Source organism: Chiloscyllium punctatum, chromosome 37 (assembly GCF_047496795.1).
Source record: "Chiloscyllium punctatum isolate Juve2018m chromosome 37, sChiPun1.3, whole genome shotgun sequence".
NCBI classification, from domain to species: Eukaryota; Metazoa; Chordata; class Chondrichthyes; order Orectolobiformes; family Hemiscylliidae; genus Chiloscyllium; species Chiloscyllium punctatum.
The window spans coordinates 31,781,988-31,798,957 of record NC_092775.1 but is presented as its reverse complement, the minus strand read 5'-3'; the positions used below and the strand labels follow the sequence as shown (position 1 = coordinate 31,798,957).

Genomic DNA, 16,970 nt, shown 5'->3' with positions numbered 1-16,970 from the left:
TATTTCCATCTGTGTGAAAAAAGCACTTCCTGCCATTCCCTGAAGGCATGGAGAAGAATCTGCAGGGAGACTTCATTAAACCATGAAGTTGGTCTCTTGGCCTTATGTGCGCACAGTTAGTAAGTCTTTGAATGTGACTTGTGGGAAGCAGAGGGTACCTAGGACATACATTAATAATAAGTATGTGTGTGGTGCAGGAGGACATTTGGGGGGAGCGGGTGGTGAGGGTAGTAAAGGGTTGCAACAAGAACTAGGACAAGGTTTTGATTGACCAGAGTTGGCAAGAATGTCGTGGGTGTTATGCTGAGTCTTCTTGTTCGTTTAGGAAGGTCTTTCATACATTGCTTAATAATTATTAACAATGTTGTATTGTTAACTGATGGCTGCATCCACCAGCAAATTCCCACCCACTACATGATTGCATATGTCTCAGAGTCACAGAATTGTTACAGAGCAGAAAGAGGCCATTTGGTCCGTTGTGTTTACACTGACTCTCCGAAAGAACATGTTATTTAGTGCCATTCTCCTGCTGTCTTCTCATAACTCTGCACATTTTTCCTCTTCAAATAACCATCTAACTTCCTTTTCAATGTCTCAATTGAACAGAATTTTCAGGTGGTGGAGTCCAGGCCCCAACCATTCACTGCATGAATGAGTTTTCTTGCATGTTACTTTTGCACCTTTTGCAAATTATTTAAGTGGCAACTGTTCCTTTAAGTGGGAACAGACTCTCTCCATCTATTCCATTCAGACCCCACGTGATTTTGAATAACTAAATCAGATTTCCTCTCAGCCTTCTCTATTCCAAGAATAAGTCATATTTTCTCTATCAATTATAAAAGGTAGCTTATTCCTCATCTCTAGACCCATTCTCATGAATCTCTTCTGCACACTCTCCAATACCTTCAGACACTTCCTAAGGCACAGCAGGGTGCAGTATATATTCTAACTTGAATCACATGGGGCAAAGTCATGACACAATTGCAGAAATGGCCCAGTTCTGCAGTTGAGACAGGCGCATTACAGATTATGTACACCATATCACAAACTCAAATCTTTATGTTACTCCTACAAGTGATAGCTGAAGTGACATATTAATCAGGTGGAATTTTATCAATGGTAGCAGGAACAAAACCTGTCAATAAGAAACCTCTAGGAGGTATAACAATTCAAATAAAAATCAGTAATCAGTTACAATTAAAATAATTGGCAAGTGGGATAATAAGAATGAATTAATTCAAAATATTCATGAATGTTAACATTTTCATTTATCTTCAGTAACTAACAAGAAAACATTTCAGAAAGAAGTTAAGCTTATGGCAACAGCAATTTGCATTTATATAGCACCTTTAATATAGCTATGTATTACAAGGTATTTCACATGAATGCATGGACACTTAAAAAATCAAGCTAAAGACAGAGACATGAGGACAGCAATGAACTATGTGAAAACAGGGGTATTCACAGATAAAATTATTTATAATAGCTTTATAGATGAGATATTCAGCAATCCAGTAACTAGTCCAAAAACACATTCTAAAGTATTAACAAAAGGATATTCAAATAAGCTATTTTCAATTCTGTCTGAAGAACTTGAAATCAAGACATTCTCAGAAAAAATACAATCTTTTTCCTTAATAAATACAGTCTAGGAATTCAATGCAGTTGATTTTTGTTAGTAATTTCTTAAAAAGTGATTTTGTTTGGAAGTCAGTATGCATGTTAAATCCTTGGAATGTTATTGTTTAAGTCCTGCTTTGATTTGCTTTTCCAAAATGCATCACCTCACATTTATCTGGAATCATTGCATCATTGAGATGTACAGCACGGAAACAGAACCTTTGGTCTGACTCGTCATGCCGACCAGATATCCCAACCCAATCTAGTCCCACCTGCCAGCACCAGTCCCATATCCCTCCAAACCCTTCCTATTCATATACCCATCCAAATGCCTTTTAAATGTTGCAATTGTACTAGCCTCCACCACTTCCTCTGGCAGCTCAATCCATACATGTACCAATGTTTGCGTGAAAACGTTGCCCCTCAGGTCTCTTTTGCAACTTTCCCCTCTCACTCTAAAACTATGCCCTCTATTCTGGACACCCCCACTCCAGGGAAGAGTCTATGTCTATTTATCCTATCCATGCCCCTCAATTTTATAAACCTCTATGAGATTACCCCTCAGCCTCTGATGCTCCAGAAAAAACAACCCCAGCCTATTCAACCTTTCCCTATCACTCAAATCCTCCAACCCTGGCAACATCCTTGTAAATCTTTTCTGAACCCTTTCAAGTTTCACAACATCCTTCTGATAAGACCACCAGAATTGCACACAATATTCCAGCAGTGGCCTAACCAACGTCCTATACATGACCTCAACTCCTATACTCAATACTCTGACCAATGTAGTTTTGATATATTTCTTAGTTCCTTCTTAAAATTATAACATCCAGTACACACCAATCTTTCTGATAGTTCAGATATCCAATGATTAAAGTGGGATTCATGAAGAATGCTAATTCACACCAAATCCCCTCTCGGTGTCCCTTGGGTCCTACTGCTGCAATACATGCCCACTAGATTCTAATGAATTCTTGACTGGTACATCTAAATTGTTTTGCTCCACCACTTCTTACCTTGTGGCCATTCTGATCTTGGGGGTCAGTTAGCTTAGTTGACTGGATGGTGGGTTTGCCATTCACAGTTTGAGTTCAATTCCTACTCGGCCTTAGGTTAACATGATGGTTAACCTCTTTCTTTATCCGAGGTGTGATGACCTTCAGGTTAAACTACTACCAGTAAAACTCAAAGCTGTCCTATCGTCCAGCAGAACTATGGTGACTGAACCTGTACTTTTTGCTAAAAGCTCTGATCTACCCTTTGGAACTAATGTGAATGATACTGAACTCTGTTTGCAACAAGTGTTTCTACTTACTTAATCTATCAGTGTGGCTCCACAACTTTCTACTCTAACACATGCTACTTAGCACTGTCAACTAACTTAGTGCCATCAGAAAACTTAGGTATATAGTTCTCCATTCCTTCATATCTGCCCTTAACACACACAGTGAAAAGCTGAGGCCCAAATACAAGAGGGTGTGGGGAGAGGGAGTGGGGGAAAAGGAGGAGGACATAAATCATAATAGAGTCATAGAGATGTACAGCATGGAAACAGATCCTTCGGTCCAACTCATTCATGCCGAACAGACATCCCAACCTAATCTAGTCCATTTACCAGCACTTGGCCCATATCCCTCTAAACCCTTCCTATTCAAATACTCATCAGATGCCTTTTAAATAATGCAATTGTACCAGCCTCCAACACTTCCTCTGGCAACTCATTCCATACATGCACCACCTTCTGCATGAGAAATTTGCCCCTTAGGTCCCTTTTATATTTTTCCCCTCTCGCCCTAAACCTCTAGTCTGGACTCTCCGACCACAGGGAAAAGACTTTGTCTATTTATGCTATCCATGACCCTCATGATTTTATAAACCTCTATAAGGTCACCCCTCAGCTTTCGATGTTCCAGGGAAAATAGCCCCAGCCTATTCACCCATCCCCATAGCTCAAATGTTCCAACCCTGGCAACATCCTTATATCTCTTTTCTAAACCCTTTCAAGTTTCACAACATCCTTCCAATAGGAAGGAGACCAGAATTGCATGCACTATTCCAAAAGTGGCCTAACCAATGTCCTGTATAGCCATATGACCTCTCAATTCCTGTACTCAATGCTCTGACCAATAAAGGAAAGCATACCAAACGCCTTCTTCTCTATCCTACCTACCTGTGACTCTATTTTCAAGGAGCTATGAACCTGCAATGCAAGGTCTCTGTTCAGCAACACTCCCTAGGACCTTAGCAGGACTTATATACTTAATGGTAAGATTTGCTTTGCCACAATGCAGCACCTCGCATTTATCTAAATTAAACTCCCTCTGCCACTCCTCAGCTCATTGGCCCATCTGATCAAGATCCCGTTGTAATCTGAGGTAACCTTCTTTGCTGTCCACTACACCTCTAATTTCGGTGTCATCTGCAAACTTACTAACTATGATCAAGCTACATGCACATATTTCTTGCCTCCTTACTGATTCCCTACTCATATTAATATTTCATGTGCTATCATTTTTCCAAGCAACATATTAAAGTTCCAGTACCATATATAATGAGTCAAACAAGGACTCAACTGAATTGATCCATATTAATGCCTATACAACTCCTGGACTATACCTTTGCATTACCATTTCAACTTGTCTCATACTGTATGAGTAGGATAGAACTTACAAACAGGAACTCACAGATTGTTATGTGAATGTTGGTCTTCATATTGATTGCTTAAAAATGTGCCACTTTAATCAAACCTTCCAAACTTATAATTGAATAATACAGAAAGTGTTCATTATCCATCCAATCTTAAAGTGGAAAACAGACCCCTGCAATATGGAAAAGGTTTCTGAAACCTGCCAGCATAGCACAGCTCATTACTTCCACAGGACTATTGATTCACAACCAGCATAGAGTTGATTTCTATGAAAAAGATAATTTGTGCTATTTTAGTATAAGAATACTTAGAAGAGAAACATATCCGAGTGATGCTTCGTAGCATTATTTCATATATACAAGCAGAAATAACATTTGTGGGAGGTAAGGTGATGATACTGCTTAAAAAGTAAGCTCTTCTAAATAAAGTTTGTGTGTCACTTGCTGCTATAACAAAGCATTACCTTAAGGTGGCAATATTGATCTGGAACTCCTTAAGCTGAGAAGCCAAATCAGATATAGGAAAATGGGTACTTTTACATTACACATAAAATGATTTTGCAATATAACGGATATTGCTAGTTATAGTGTGGTCTGGTCTTTTACAGAACTCTGTATCACGTAGCAAAGAAGAAATAAATTAAAAGAAATGTAAGTTCACCATGACTTCTAATGGATTTTAGGTGCAACTTGAATGAACCAAAGAAAAATGTCTCTCCTGACTTGTTTGATAGCACAATATATTGGTCCTGCTCTAAGGTTCATTCAGGGGTAATGCTAATTCCCCAGGATGGACATAAAAGTATTTTTTGGGGGACGGTATTAAATAAAATCATGAGGGGCATGGATAGGGTAAGTAGACAAGGTCTTTTCCCTGGGGTGGGGGATTCCAGAACTAGAGGGCATAGGTTTAGGGTGAGAGGGGAAAGATATAAAAAGGACCTAGGAGGCAACTTTTTCACACAGAGGGTGGTACATGCATGGAATGAGCTGCCAGAGGAAGTGGTGAAGGCTAGTACAATTGCAACATTTAAAAGTTAAAAAATCACAAAATACCAGGTTGTAGTCCAACAGGTTTATTTGGAAGCACTAGTTTTCAGAAGGCTGCTCATTCGTCAGCTAGCTGTGGAAAAGGATCATAAGACACAGAATTTATTGCAAAATATTACAGTGTCATGCAGCTGAAATGATATATTGAATAAACCTAGATTGCTGTTAAGTCTTTCATCTTTTAGAATGGGTTGCAGGTTTCGAAACCTGCAACCTGTTCTAAAAGATGAAAGAATTAAAAGCAATCTAAAGGTTATTTGATATATCATTTCAGCTGCATGACACTAATCATTTACTATAAATTCTGTTTCACAGCTACCTGATGAAGGAGCAGTGCTCTCAAAGCCAGTGCTTGCAAATAAACCTGTTGGACTATAACCTGGTGTTAAAAAGTGTGGTGTTGGAAAAACACAGCCAGTCAGGCAGCATTCAAAGAGCAAGAGAGTCAACGTTGCTCAAAACATCAACTCCCCTGCTCCTCAGATGCTGCCTGACCAGCTGTAATTTTTCCAGCACCACATTTCTTGTCTCTGATCTCAGCATCTGCAGTCCTCGCTTTCTCCCTGGTGTTGTGTGATTTTTAACTTTGCCCACCTTAGTCCAACATCAGCACCTCCATATGATGACATTTAAAAGGCATCTGAATGGGCAAATGAATAGGAAAGGGTTACAGGGATATGGGCCAAGTGCTGGCAAATTGGACTAGATTAGTTTAGGATATCTGGTCAGCATGGACGAGTTGGACTGAAGGGTCTGTTTCTGTGCTGTGCATCTCTATAACCTGGTCTGAAATATGTAATGAAAAACCTATTGTTAAAAGGTAAGGCACTCATTCTAACATGTTAATGGGACTGTATGCTTCAGTTTTTGCAATTTTTTGATTAATTATTATTGGATTCCCCAAGCTCAGGAAATCTGAAGAAAAATGATCTATAGCAAATGAATGTATAGATCAGCCATGATCTCCTTGATGAGGCTTCAAGATTAAATGGCTGACTAAGTTTCTTTAACTTCCTATTGTAAATGTATTTCCAGCACTTCTTCTCGACAAGGAAAAATAGACATTCTTTTCCTTGGCCACACTGAGCTAACCTGCTGCCAGATCAATCTCTCTCCCTTATCCAAAATCAGAAAATGTTGAAGAAACTCAGCAGGTCCTGAAGCATCTGTGGCGGGAAAGTACAGTTAACGTTTTGGATTTAGAAATCCTTCTTCAGAAAGCCTCCCTTATCTGATCTCCCCCTCCACAAACTACTTCATCTCCAGGTCAGCCTGTGATACTCTCCACCACTACCCAAAATGCTCCAACACTTCACCTCCTTCCAGAGACTGGTTATGGCCTTCTACATAGGCTTTCTGACCCAACATCCAGATTTTCAATCGTATTATCTATCAGCTAGGTCTGAAAACAAAAGTCAACATGGTCCTACATTTCTGGATTTCCCAGGCACTCCTCTCTGCTCTGTCCCCACTTTTCTGTACGTTTAAGATTATTGTGTCTCCCAACAATGTGCTTTTAGGTGTGTTATAACAGTCCAAGCTTAAACACTTGATTTTGTGTGCAATGTTTCTGCTAAGAATGACCCACATACCATTCTTTAATTGTAAATTGTTAGAGGAAAACAAGACATTTCCCCAAATGTGGAGGAGACTGTTAATATCAATATTTAGTTTTCTAGTCCATTTAACAGAACAGGGGTGTAAGGAATCATGAGGCAGAGGTGTGATGGTTAAAGACTCTTGAAACAGGGAAGCAGGGAGGAAGAGGATGGGGAAGTTGTGCATTAGAAGAATGAAGGGCTTGTGTTGGATTGTAGTAGGATTGATAGGTAGAAAACAGCAAGATTAAAAAAAGAATTTTAAAAAGAAGGATGGTATTAAAGTCAATTTACTAGAGGTTTCCAATTGATGAATGCATGACAGGATATAGGAATTAAATTGCTTTCAGAAAATAAATTTCATTTCAATCCTAGTTAAAAACCAGATTTTCTAGACATTAATATTTATAGGTAATATAAATAATGGTTCTGTACAATGAAAGCAATTCATTGAATTCCCGATGTCAATGATTCTATCGAAGGGAAGGTGTGGAGCAAAGCAATGGCTGGTTCACACAGGGTAAACCACTCTGGAATGCTATAATGCGTCTCCTAGCAACCAGTTTAAGGCAGAAGTCTGTAAGCAGATATTTGGTAATGTTACATGGTTTCAGAAGACAAAGCAAAACACAAAAAAGACAAAAGATGTTCAATTAAAAAAGTGAACTATTTTTCTAAACCATATTGGAAACAAACATTGCAGGTACCATTAAAGTGTCAAGGATAAAGGATTTTGTTTTCATAACTTAAACACGAGTGCAGTTCTGCTTCAAATTAGGTAATATTGGCTACAGACAAAAAATAAATCTCACTAGAATGATTCAGTTTTAGAAGATGCCTAAACAAACATGCACAGAACGACCTGGACTCAAGGCATTAAAACAATAATTTTATAAGGGTCAACATGTTTAATTCCCACCAGAGAGCAGTGGCTTCATCTGCCAGCCAAATGTGTCATGATTTCAACTATTCACAGACCCTGTTGTTTACAACAAAAGCAGATTAATGACATTACTGGATTGTAAAAATGTGTTTCCTTTTCCATCAGCAGTCCCTACTTGCCCTGAACATAACTCCAATTAATTGGCAGGTTAGTATTCAAAATATTGCCAATTCTTCTCTCAGTTCAATTATTAAAGGGATGTATAAAAACCACATTTTGCATCTTTTTACCATTCTGTATTCCATTTTCTCCCCACATTTTACTCCACTTGTCCTTCTTCAACAGAATACATAAGGTGGCGAGGTGGCAAACAGCAGCACGTTAGCTGATGGTTAGCACTGCTACCTCACAGAGTCAGGAACCCGGGTTCGATTCCAGCCTCAGCAACTGTCTGTGTGGAGTTTTCATATTGTCCCTGTGTTTGCATGGGTTTCCTCCGGTTGCCTCCCACAGTCCAAAGATGTGCAGGTTACATGGATTAGCCATGTTAAATTGACCATAGTGCCGAGGATGTGCTGGCACAGTGGATTAGCCACCATAAATGCGGGATTCCAGGGATAGGGTAGGGACTGGAGCTGCGGCTGGGTGAGATGCTAATGTGAGGGGCTGAATGGCCTCTTTCCACACAATAGTGATTCTATGAGATCAATTACCCAACAAACCAAAAATTGTAGAAACAAATCTCAGATCTAGAACTTAAGGTCCTGGGAGTGTTGCTGAATAAAGTGATCTTGGAGCACAGGTTCATAGTTCCTTGAAGTGGAGTCACAGGTAGATAGGATAGTGAAGAAGACATTTGGTATGCTTTCCTTTATTTATCAGAGCATTGACTGTAGAAGTTAGGAGGTCATGTTGTGGCTGTACAGGACATTGGTTAGGCCACTTTTGGAATACTGCATGCAATTCTGATCCTCCTGCTGTAGGAGAGATGTTGTGTGATTTGAAAGGGCTCAGAAAAGATTTAGAAGGGTGTTGCCAGAGTTAGAGAGGGGAGAGGTTGAATAGGCTGGGGCTATTTTCCCTGGAGCATCAGAGGCTGAGGGGTGACCTTATAGAGGTTTATAAAATCATGAGGGGCATAGATACAGTGAATAGACAAGGTCATCTTCCTCCGGGGTGTAATCCAAAACTAGAGTGCATAGATTTAGGGAGAGAGTGGAAAAAGATAAAAGGGACCTAAGGGGCGACCTTTGTATGTAGAGGGTGGTGTGTGTATGGAATGAGCTGCCAGAGGACATGATGGAGGCTGGTAGAATGACAACATTTAAAAGGCATCGGGATGGGTATATGAATGGAAAGGGTTTAGAGGGCCATGGGCCAAATGCTAGCAAGTTGGACTGTTTAGGATATCTGGTTGGCATGGTCAAGTTGAACTGTTTCCATGCTGTAAAGCTCTATGACTCTATGACCCATGTAGATGTACACAATGCTGCAAAGCCACTCATCATAATGATACTTGAATTTATAGAACAGAGTGTAACCAACCATTTGGTTTGAACCAGTCTTGTTTTCAAATAGGCTGCTCAAAGTATTACAAAATATAGGGCAAATTCAGAGCAAGTTTTTAAAATTTCTTATTTTCAATCACTATGTGTCATGAGGTGGCAATAGGGGCTATTAAGATTTGTCAATCAATTCTCATTAGCAGCAGAGAAACGTTACAGCCATAGTTTCACAGCCTCTGTCTATCCCATACTGAATGTGGCAAAAACTAAAACTCCCTTATATTGTTAGGTCTAAATAGGAAATAGCATTGAGGATATTTTGCCTGTAGGAATTGGGAAGAGCTTGTCACAAAGAAGAAGAGGAATACATAACCATTAAACAGAAGGCTAGGTGGAAAGAAATGCATGATACTGAGGGGTCCAAAGGTGCACTATGAGGAAGCATCAGGCAGATAGAGACAGAAAGCAGGAGACATAATTGCAAAGGGGGCAATAGCACAATAGGCTGAATTTGGAAATACCGAGATGGTCGGGATTGGATGTAACTTAAAACCACGGTCCTGGATTTTAATTTTAATTTTCAGTGAAGCTGGGACAGGAAACAGGGAGGCCAGCCATCTCCAAGTAACAGGCAAAGTTTTTATGTTGTTAGAAAAATGATTGAGTCCCGAGGATCTTGCTCCTAATTCTAATAGGTATTAACTCTAATTTGGTTATGTAGCATTTGTTATTGTGTATTTGTTTATGTCGGCTCTTTCCCAAGCATTTATGCAGCTGACCTTCTGAGGTGCTGCCATCTGCCTTTTCTTCTGGTGAACTGCACTTGCCCCTTCGGTGGACACTTGGTATCACTTATTGGTGATCAGGCCAATTTACCGCCGAGTCAGGGAGTTTATATTTAAAAATCTGATCGTATTAATAATGCAGTTGAGGCACAAAGTTGGAACCTGGAGTTTATATAGGCTTCAGATTTCCAGCCCCTCCCTTCTCAATATATAAGAAAGAAACATAGGACTGGCCGACATCAAAATTAATGTGAAAGTTAGAAATTAGAAATCACCAATTCTGAAAAAGCTAAAAATACCATCAAAAATAGATCTTTTATAAAGATCAAATACAATGATCATGGAAGGTGTTTTCAGAAGGAATGTAGGTTTGAAAGGGAATTAGTCAAGAACTGAGATACAGCTCATCAGAAGGAAAGCAAACCATAGGTAGCCCTCACTGCAGTCTGTCTAGTGCCACAGGGGGTCAGGTGGCTCAGTTTTCTAGACTGCTAATTTGCAATGAAGAGTGACACGAATAGTACAGGTCTGCATTATCTGAGGCTATCATAAAACTCCCACCTTCTCAACCTTATGCCTCTCCTGAGGCAAGGTGACCCTCAAGTTACTCTTACCATCAATTGTCTCTCTCTGATGAGACAATGGTCATCTGGTGACTTTAGTTCCTGCCATAGTCTAAAAATCTCTGTAACTATCCAGATAAAGTACATTATTTTTGAATAATGACAATGTTTTAGATATTAGATCTTGCTAATGCTGAGGAGATAACATGAGAAATTGTAGGTGTCAGAAAATCCGTGTTGAAGCATTGTATCATGATATCACAGAACACGAAGCTGCAAAAATTAAGCAATTTGAATATGATTATTCTTGGATGTGTGGTCAGCTTTCAATTAGAAAGTAATACTGACAGCAAAATTCAAGGTCACTAGAAAGGAGTTAAAAATCACACAAAGCCAAGTTATTGTTCAACAGGTTTATTTGAAAGTACAAGCTTTTGGAGTGCTGCTCCTTCATTAGATACCTAGAGGGGCAGGATCATAGGACACAGAATTTATAGTAAAAGATCAAAGTGTCATACAACTGACACAATGTGTTGAACAAACCTAGATTGCTGATAAGTCTTTAATCACTTAGAATTGGGATGTAGGTTTCAATTCATTCTTTCAAGTCACAGTCCCGAGATAAGGTTTTATCAGTCTAAAAAAAAGTGATATCTCAGCTCATACAATGTATTAGAGGTGTGAGGTTAGAATCTGTCTGTATCCCAATCTTGAGTCAAACTGGTTCTATTTCCAAAGTAGGAATTTATAAAATGTCACATGGACTGACTGTGTACAGATTGGGTGCTTTTTGAACAAAATAGAATGTATCTGAATATAAAAATCTGCACATGCAAATTCACACCATAGACTTTAATGTGTGCGCGTGTGTGTGTGCTTGTGTGTGAGGGAGGGAGAGAGAGACTGTGTGTATGTGTGTGGGAGAGAGGGTGAGAACGTGTGTGTGCACGTGAGAGTGTGTATGTGCGCCTGCTTGATAGAGTATGTGCACAAATGTGACGAGTACATGCCTGTGAGAGGGTGTAAGTGTCACTCACAAGCACTGTCACCCACACCCTCTCACAGGCATCACATCGCATATACACTCTATCAATCGTGCACACACACACACCATCTCTCCCTCTTTCTAACACATACAATCTCTCGCTCTCTCCCTGACACACTTACGCACGCACACTCACACATAGTCTATGGGTTGAATTTGTATTTGCAGACACATCCTATTTTGTTCAAAAAGCACACAATCTGTAGGTCGTCAGTCCAGTCTGACTCAAGGTTGGGATATAGACAAACTTTAACCTCACATCTTTAATGCAGTGTCTGAGCTGAAATGTCACCTTTTTTCTAATACTCATAAAACCTTAAGTTGGGACTGTGACTTGAAAGAAGTTCTGGAAATTACATATTAACCAATCAAAACCTGTCACCTTATTCTAAGTGATTAAAATCTTAACAGCAATCTAGGTTTTTTCAATACATTGCATCAATTGTATGACACTTTGATCTTTTACTATAAATTCTGTGTCCTGTGATCCAGGCTCATTAGCTTCCTGATGAAGGAGCAGCGTTCTGAAAACTTGCACTTCCAAATAAACCTGTTGGATTACAACCTGGTATTGTGTAATTTTTAACTTTGTTCACCCCAGCACCTCTACATCATGACCAGAAAAGAGGTGCAGGTAGGGTAGCCATGTGTGCATAATGTGCTCCTGAAGCTTAAAATGCAGTACAGAAATTATGTGTTACCTACTTATTTAAATATAGCTTGCTTCCAGCAATAAGCACACTTTTAAATCTCACAGAAAACAGAAGTAGGAGGAGGCCATTCGGCCTTTCAAGCCTCCTCCAGTGTTCAATATTATCAGAACTGCTCATCCAACTCAGTACCCTGCACCCACTTTCTCCCTACACCCTTTGATCTCTTTAGCCCTAAGAATTATACGAAACTCAGCAAGTGAAAAACTGTAATCAACTAGCATCAGTTCCAATTGACCTGCACTGCTTAAAGTCTTCCTGCACCTCTTTAAAGATTCATTGCAGTTGAAGCAAGTGCTGGAAGTCATCACAAAACAAATTTGATCTGGACAAGTCACAAGAATAATACATGATGACAGATATAACTCCAAGATTTTCTGGTGTGAAAGTGGATGCCTTAAATACCCTGGCCAAGAAACTCTCCAGAACATTTTTGAGAAAGCAATGGAATCAGAAATTAATAGTAGTCAATGCCTGCAGTTTTTCCCCAAGAACGTGATGTGCCAAGGGAAAGGCTGTAATCTATCCCAAAACCACATTCTCATGCGAGCTGCTTCTTTCTGGCACAAGAAATATATGCAGCTGCCTTGGAATGCAGAATTTAGTAACTTCCCTCATACAACAAAAAGCAATAAGTAAGATGCTGCACACATTGCATGCTGCTGCCTATAAGAAACCAGTTGCATAGTTTCCTTTTAACAGACATCTTCAAAATAATTGGCATTACCATCTCTGAGGCAACAGCAGATGACATAGTTCATCAAAGACCTCCTTAGTAAGGCAGAAATATCCAGCACACTGTTCACACTAGGATACAGCACTGATTCCTAAATACTCTGGGACAATAGAGTCTCCTTGTCCTCAGGCTTTGCCAGACACGAAAGAGTAAAACACCCAATGTTGTCTACAGAGTAGCCATAGGGCAATTTTTATAAATTATTTTTAACCAACATGTTCAAAAATAGCATGATGCAACCAAGAGATTTGAACCTGGAACCAAGGACAGTACCACTGTGCCAGAAGAACCCTAAGACTTTTACAGTACAGCAAGAGCTAGTGGAAATCAATCAGAAACTATTAAGTAATGCACTGATTAGGGATAGTCAACCTGGCTTTGTGCATGGGAAATCATGTCTCACTAACTTCATTGAGGTTTTTGAAGAAATAACAAAGAGGATTGATGAGGACAGAGCGGTGGACGTGATCTATATGGATTTCAGTAAGGCATTCGTCAAGGTTTCCCACGGAAGACTGGTTAGCAAGGTTAGATCTCATGGAATACAGGGAGAACTAGCCATTTGGATACAGAACTGGCTCAAAGGTAGAAGACAGAGGGTGGTGGTGGAATGTTGTTTTTCAGACTGGAGGCCTGTGACCAGTGGAGTGCCACAAGGATCGGTGCTGCGTCCACTACTTTTCATCATTTATACAAAAATAATTTGGATGTGAGCATAAGAGATATAGTTAGTAAGGATCTTGATCAGGTGGGCCAATGGGCTGAGAAGTGGCAGATGGAGTTTAGTTCAGATAAATGTGAGGTGCTGTATTTTGGGAAAGCAAATCTTAGCAGGACTTGTACATTTAATGGTAAGGTCCTAGGGACTGTTGCTGAACAAAGAGACCTTGGAGTGCTGGTTCATAGCTCCTTGAAAATGGAGTGGCAGGTAGATATGATAGTTAAGAAGGCGTTTGGTATGCTTTCCTTTATTGGTCAGAGTATTGAGTACGGAGTTGGGAGGTCATGTTATGGCTGTACAGGACATTGGTTAGGCCACTTTTGGAATATTGCATGCAATTCTGGTCTCCTTACTATCGGAAATATGTTGTGAAACTTGAAAGGGTTCAGAAAAGATTCCAAGGATGTTGCCAGGGTTGGAGAATTTGACCTATAACGAAAGGTTTTGTCTGGAGCGTCGGAGGCTGAGGGGTGACCTTATAGAGGTTTACAAAATCATGAGGTGCATGATTAAGATAAATAGACAATGTCTTTTCCGTGGGGTGGGGGAGTCCTGAACTAGAGGGTATAGGTTTAGGGTGAGAGGAGAACGATATAATAGACATCTAAGGCACAACTTTTCACACAGACGGTGGTACATGCATGGAATGAGCTGCCAGGGGATGTGGTGGAAACTGGTACCATTGTAACATTTAAAAGGCATCTGGATGGGTATATGAATAGAAGGGGTTTGGAGGGATATGGGCCAGATGCTGGCAGGTGGGACTAGATTGGGTTGGGATATCTGGTTAGCATGAACAAGTTGGACTGAAGGGTCTGTTTCTGTGCTGTATATCTCTATGCCTCTATGATTCTATAAGTAGTTGGCCAGGCCTTTAAGTAGCAGTGATGCTTGCTGAAGGAATAGTGGATGAGCTGTGAGCATTCCTGCTGACTGCTCAATAAATGTTCAATTGTATGGATTCAAAGAAATGCATTGGTTGAAGAACTGAGCTCTAAAAATGGGATTACTGCCATCCAAACAGTATATTATGTTGGTTGATGTCATAGTTGTCTTCTTCCAGGTGGGTGCTCACTTGCTAACACCTTCACCAAAATGGTATCTGGTGTGACTAACAGCAGAAGTGTCTTCGTGGACCAGGAATTCCATTATGCTTCCAAAATGGCATCATCCCCAAACAAGAAGTACTTGGAGACAAAGTCCCCATGGTGACTACATCTGCTACAGACATATTTATGATATATAAAATCAGAAAGTGCTGAAAAATTTGGTTGATCTATCAGCAGCAGTACAGAGAGAGAGAGAGTTTTTTTTTGGAGACAGAGAAAGTCTTCTTTGGAACTGTCCTGAAGAAGAAACCTTCACCTTAAAATGTTGCTTCAGATATTCCAATGGCCGAACTTGCCTTGACTTTAAACAACTTCTCCTTTAACACGTCTCACTATGTTTAGATCAAAGGGGTTGAAGACAAGTATGGGCCCCGGTTATGCCTGTCTCTTACTTGTTCCAATCCTACTTGGACCCTCCCACAACTTGATCTCCGTTATATCAATCATGTTATTGGTGCTCCTTCCCTCTCTCCTCTGAAATTAGGAACATTTATTCATTTCACTTTCAATTTCCATTCTGCCATCACCTTTATCTTGCCCATCTCTGACTTCTCCCCTTCCTCGACAACATTGTTTCTATTTTTGGGGATGGGCTGGATACTGATATTCACTACAAACCCACCAACTCCCACAGTTACCTGGACTGTACATAGTCATACCCTACTTTCTGTAAGTACTCCATTCTGTTCTCTCTCAGTTTCTCCGCATCTGTTCTGATGATACCATCTTCCACAAAGGGTATCGTCAGAACACTTGCACCTTTTTCCTCAACCGATGATTCCCCTCTACTATGGTTGACAGGTCTCTAGCCATTTTCTGTGCTCTACCTTCATTCCTTCTCTCCTTTCCCCCAACATGATCGGATTCCCCTTGTCCTAACTTTCCACCTTGCCAGCTTTTGTGTCCAAAGGATCGCAAACTGCCTTTTCCGCCAACTCCAGTGGTTTTCCACCACTAAATGTGTATTCCCATCCCTACCCTGGTCAGTATTCTGCAGGGACTGTTCCCTCCAGGTCCAGTCCACCTCCACTCTCAACACCTCCCACACCACCTTACCAATTAATCACTGAAGGTGCAGCACTTTCCTGTTTACCATTTCAAACCTCACTATCCACGGCCCCAAACACACCTTCCAGGTGAAGCAGCAATTTATCTGCACTTTACTCAATCTAGTCTACTGTATTTGCTGCTCACAAATGAATGGTCTCCTCTACACTGGGGAGATGAAATGTAGACTGGGTGACTGCATTGCGGAATACCAGTATTCAGCTGTAAAAGTGGCCCCAAGTTTCCAGTTCCCTGTCTCTTCAATACACCACTGGATTCCCATGCCAACGTTTCTGTCTCAGGCATGCTGCAATACTCCAGTGAAGCTCAATGCAAGTTGGAGAAATAATACCTCATTATTGCCGAAGCACCTTACAATCTTCAGGAATTCAACAATTTCAGAACATATGCACTCTGTTCCTTATTTATTTCCTAACCCCACAACTCCAGGTCCTCGCATGTAAAGGGATGCTTTCAGTACAGCACAGCCAATCTGATCTCAACTACTCATCGTCCCCATTATCACCTATCTAGCTTCTCCTCTTCCCTGGCCTACTGTCAACAATTCCTTTGTTTGCTTATCCTTTTCCCTTTGTGTCACTAGGCTCCTTCTCCAACCATCCACTCACTCATCCCACCGTCATCAACACAAATACCACGTTTTCGTTGTGTCTAGTTCTGAAGAAGGGACACAGGACTCAAAATGATAACTCTGTTTTCTCTCTACAGATGCTACCAGACCTACTGAGTTTCTCCAGCAACTTCTGTTTTCATTTGTTTCAGATCTCCAGGATCCACAGTTTTTTGTTTTACTTTATAGAGTAAGAAGTTTGTAGCTGGATGACTAATGAACAATATTAGATATATTTGTGAATGACGCAAAACACGTCTTTCTTTTAAAATATTCAGACTTAATAATTCAAACTTTATTACTTAACATATATATAAATGA

At 40.2% G+C, this 16,970-nt stretch overlaps 1 protein-coding gene across 3 annotated transcripts in view; it reads right to left on the bottom strand.

Moving 5' to 3' along the window:
• Positions 1 to 16,970, bottom strand: part of ripor3 (RIPOR family member 3) — a 243,085-nt gene that overhangs the window by 76,341 nt on the left and 149,774 nt on the right. The window lies entirely within an intron of this gene.